At 29.8% G+C, this 4,979-nt stretch overlaps 1 pseudogene; it reads left to right on the forward strand.

The window, feature by feature from the left end:
- The first annotated feature begins 2,301 nt into the window (after window positions 1-2,301).
- Window positions 2,302-3,134, forward strand: LOC108462552 (flavone 3'-O-methyltransferase 1-like; annotated as a pseudogene).
- The last annotated feature ends 1,845 nt before the right edge of the window (window positions 3,135-4,979 follow it).

Below are 4,979 nucleotides of genomic sequence, written 5' to 3' on the forward strand. Positions count from 1 at the left end.
GGAGGTTTGACATGCAAATCCTCCTATTTTGCACTACTATTTATTTGGCCACTACAAATTAGCCTATAGCATTTTCAAACATTTTCACATAGGTCCTATTTCATAATTTCACTCACAAATGACAAAATCAAAGCATGAAATTTTGCCAACATTCACAGAATTCCCAAAAATTGGGGCGTTACAGTTACAGTCGTGATGACGCGACGAGTTCTCCAATTGACGAAACCTAATTTCAATCATTTTAAGAAAAATCACTTTTTAATGAAAAAAATGTTGACCACTTATTTTGAATGAAACAAATACAGAAAAATGCAGAAAATATTTTCAGTGAAATAAATGGAGCCTAAATTCAATTATTTTAAGAAAAACCACTTTTTAATGAAAAAATTAAGTGGTGCCGCCAAGCTGTCGGCGACATCCACAAAAATATTATTTTTATATTTTTTTAGTTTATTTTAACTGACACAAAATTTAAAAAAAAAAAGATTTTACTGGTGTCGTTTGACACACCGGTGACACCTATTAAAAGATTTTTTTTTTACTTTTCTTTTCCTCCTGATATAGTGGCAGTAACCGAAAAACTTCTTTTTTGTTTGAGTAATGATTAGGGGAAAAAATGGTGGTGTCGCTAGTGTGTTAGGTGACACCGACGACAATTATAACAAACGGCTTGTTTTCATATATAATTTTTCCCTAGATCATTTTTATAATTAATTAATTAATTAATTATTAGGGTTATTAGAAAAAAATGTGACCTACCATTCATCACTTAGGGTGTGTTCTCCATTGCTTTTAGGATGAACTTTTTCTAAAAAAAGTGCTTTTCTCTTAAAAGCAATGAAGAACACATATCATTGGGACAACCTTTTTAACTTTTGGGATGAGCTTTTTTAGAGATGAAAAAGCAGTAAATTTTAGCTTTTTCAGCCAAAAAGCACTTTTGGTTGTTATTTTACCTTTTTAACATTACTTTTTGATTTAATATGTGTTTGATGCTATTATTTTGTGTTCTCTTTCTTGGTTATTTAATATGAGTTTTACAAATGTGTTAAAAGCATTAATTAAAAATAAAAATATTTTTAAAATAATACAATTGTGTCAATATCTAATTACAAATATTTAATTATTATATTTAAATATTTAAATAAGTTTATATATTCTAATTAAATTTAATAAATAATTAATATTAATTACTTAGAAATATTTAAAATTAATATTATATATTAAAATATTAAAATAAGTTATAATAAATTATTTTTTATATTTTTACTGAAATATCATAATATTAACTAATTTGAATATTATTTAAATACATATTTGTTACTTTATAATATCATGTCTAAAATGGACATTTTACTTTTCAAAAGTACTTTTTGACAGTAATATCAAACACTTAGATTTTTCCAAAGCACTTCTCAAAAGCACTTTTCCATAATACTTTTTAAAAGTACTTTTCAAAAGCGTTGTCAAACACACCCTAAGAACGAGAGAAAACAACAAAAGTAGCGTCCATTTCATATATGTTCCATGTTTGAGCTTTTTCATTTAGTCTTTCATATTAAAATTACCCAAAGACAAAAAGCAAACATAAAAGAAAGAAAGAAACAAAATGAGTTCAGTCGTGAATCAGCTGAGTTCGTCGTCCGCCATGTCAAAAGAAGAAGAAGCTTTCTGATATGCATGGTATTTACAAAGCTCTGCATATTTCCTTATGTTTTGGATGCCACAATTCAACTTGGGTTTTAAGGGGCAAAAATTAAATTGTAAGAAAAAAAATACATTTTTAACATTTTAATATATTATATTTATATAATTTTTAAAATATTAAATTAAATTTTTATATTTTTAAAGAGATAAAATATATTTTTATTTTTACTAAATTAGAATTTTAAAAATTTTAAAGTCCATATAAATTATTTTTCATTTTAGGGAGTTGGCAAAGGATTCGTCACTGTTCCATATATTAGCGAAAGCAGGTCCAGATGCCAAACTTTCTTCCAAACACATCGCATTGGAGATTCGCGCGAAGAACCCCGACACACCTTCCCTTCTTGATCGCATGCTTCGGCTCCTCGCCAGCTATAATTTAGTTAATTCCCGCCGGCGCCCATAATGGAGAAGATGGTGAAAGAGTGTATGGGTTACTTTGGCTGGTAAAGCTTTTGTTAATGACGAAAATAATGGATCTTTAGTTACTTTTACTACAAAGAAGTTCCTGATTGATGTCTGGTGCGTTGAGTTATCTCTAATCTAATTTTTCATTTTTGTTTTTGGGTACACATTCAATAGCATAAAAAAATAATGAAGATAGCAGCATATCAGAGTTTTCCTAATCAAGGTGTGTCTAATATTTATGATTTATATAGGTTCCATTTCAAAGATTTGGTCCTTGAAGGTGGCAATCTTGTTGAGAAATTGCATGGAATGCCCAATTATCAATATAACGGCTTAAATCCGGAACATGCTAAGAGTTATGACACCGCAATGACAAATCTTTTGAAGATAATAGTTGAGAAATTAAATACTTGAGAAATACCATGGATTCCAAGGTATTACCACTTTGGTAGACGTTGGGGGCGGATATGGGTTACTCTCAACATGATCATCTCCAAATACCCTTCCATTAAAGGCATTAATTATGACCTGCCTCATGTTGTACAACAAGCCCCAACCTTCCATGGTAATTATATAATCTATTTTAGATTTGTACAATTTCATGAAGTCGAATTAAGTCTGCCTGTAATTTGATCTTTGATATCATGAAAGCATTGAGCATGTTGGAGGAGATATGTTCTCAACTGTCCCAAAAGCAGATGCCATAATGATGAAGGTATTTATATGCATGGTTATATGGTTGTTAGATGGATTCAAAATTTTACGATTGTATCAATTTTAATTTGTTTGTGTTTTTTTAGAAAGTGCTTCACAATTGGGATGACGAGCATTGCTTAAAAATCCTAAGAAACTGCTACGAAGCATTGGAAGAGAAAGGGAAAGTGATAGTAATAAGTTACATGATGTCTAAGGAAGCAGAGGCAAGCAATGCAGCTAAGTTTATTTCTCAAATGGATCTCCATACGGCTGCGGAATTTGGTGCAAAGCAAAGGATTGCAAAGCAGTTCAAGTCCATATAGATGCTGGGTTTTCAAGCTTTCAACTCAAGTGCCTTGTGTTCAGTGTGATTGCTGTCATGGAACCCTACAAATGAATTTTTTAATAATTAGTTTATTGTTGTTGAATATACATTATTAATATCACGTGTCTGGTTGGTTAAATAATTGAGGATTTAGGGTTTGTTTTTAGTAATTTTTTGAACCGAATCCTCGAATCAAGATGACTGTCATCTTTTGAGTTTGTCTTCAATTGTGTCAGTTTATTCGTCTGAAGTAAACCTTTAATGACACATTTGTTTATTTGGTTAAGCTGAAAATATACCTGTAAAGTTACTCGTTTGGGTTAAACCTTTAAAACGACATAAAATTACTCATTCAGACTAAATTTGTACCACATGTATCTTCAAGTCCGCAACAAATGCTGGATCTAGGGAATTATCCATATCAGTGTGCACAAGACCTTCACTAAATGCTTTCAAAATTTTCAACACACATATATATATACACATTTCTTTACAATTTAGTCCAAATCTCATCTTTTGTACCAAATCGCAAACAATCCAAATTTCAATCAAACATACACAAATTCATAATCCAAATACATAAAAATTTAAAGACAATCATACCATATGAACTTACTTGGCAAAAAAAAAACAATTGTATCCTTTAAGGACTAATCCGCAATTTTTCCTTTTCCCCGATTATCCTCGATTTGGTTCAATTCTCAATGTATATAATAACTCAGTTCAAATTATCAATTCCAAACATCTTATAACTTCCTATTATATGCATGAATCAATTCAATTTCATTATTCAAGTTCCCCTAAAGTTTTTTATTTTATTCAATTTAGTCCTTAAAACTGAAATTGCCATAACTTTCAAATTTGAGCTTCAATTTCGAAACCGATCTCAATTACATCCTTTTAGGCCCCTATACTTTCAATAATTACAAAAAAATCACAAAAATTTTGAAATTTAAATAGTTTAGTCCTTATGATCAAAACTAATAATTTTCACTCTACAATCTAGTACTTTTCACGTCTAAGATTAAAATCTAACAATTTAATACCAATTTCTTTAACAATTCATCAATGGAAACTTTTAGAAACTTTAACAGTTTTGCAAATTGGTACTTGGGCTAGCAAAATCAAGCTCCCACGACCTCAAAAACATAAAAATTACGAGAAAAAGACTAAATTGAAATACCTAATTAAGGGTCGAAAGCTTCACCTTTAAGATATTTTCTCCAATGGTGGTTTCAGCAGAAAAAGATGAAGATGAAAAATGTTTTTCTCTTTCATTCCACCATTACTTTTTTGTTTCATTACTTATATTTTACACATATATTAATATAATTATAATTTTAACAAAATATCCTACCAAACTGTCCACTATAATTCTAAAATGGAAACCTTGATTTGATTTCTTTATGAATCCTTAAGCCTTTAGTCAATCTAAAATCTCTAGTGGTGAGCTTTTACAATTTAATCCCTATACCATAATTAATTATCAATTCGATAAAATTAAAGGACCCAACTTTAATATCTTTTATTCTAACATTGAAATAATATTTACAGAATTGAACATCGAAAATGGAGTTTCGAAACCACTGTTTTTGACACCACTGAAAAACAAATGATTACATTATAGATGTTACAAATCTTTTCATTATATCTTAAGGTTACCACACACTTATCCTTTGTAAAGTTCACAACCATTCCCCGATCACAAAGTTGACTGATGATGACCAAGTTAGCTTTTAGACCATCAACGAGTATAACACATTCTTAAGTTTAGGCATCCCATCAATTGCAAATGTCTACTTGCCACATATCTTCCCCTTTTTCCCATTGCCAAAAGTGACAC

This window comes from Gossypium arboreum, chromosome 10, assembly GCF_025698485.1.
Source record: "Gossypium arboreum isolate Shixiya-1 chromosome 10, ASM2569848v2, whole genome shotgun sequence".
Lineage (NCBI taxonomy): Eukaryota > Viridiplantae > Streptophyta > Magnoliopsida > Malvales > Malvaceae > Gossypium > Gossypium arboreum.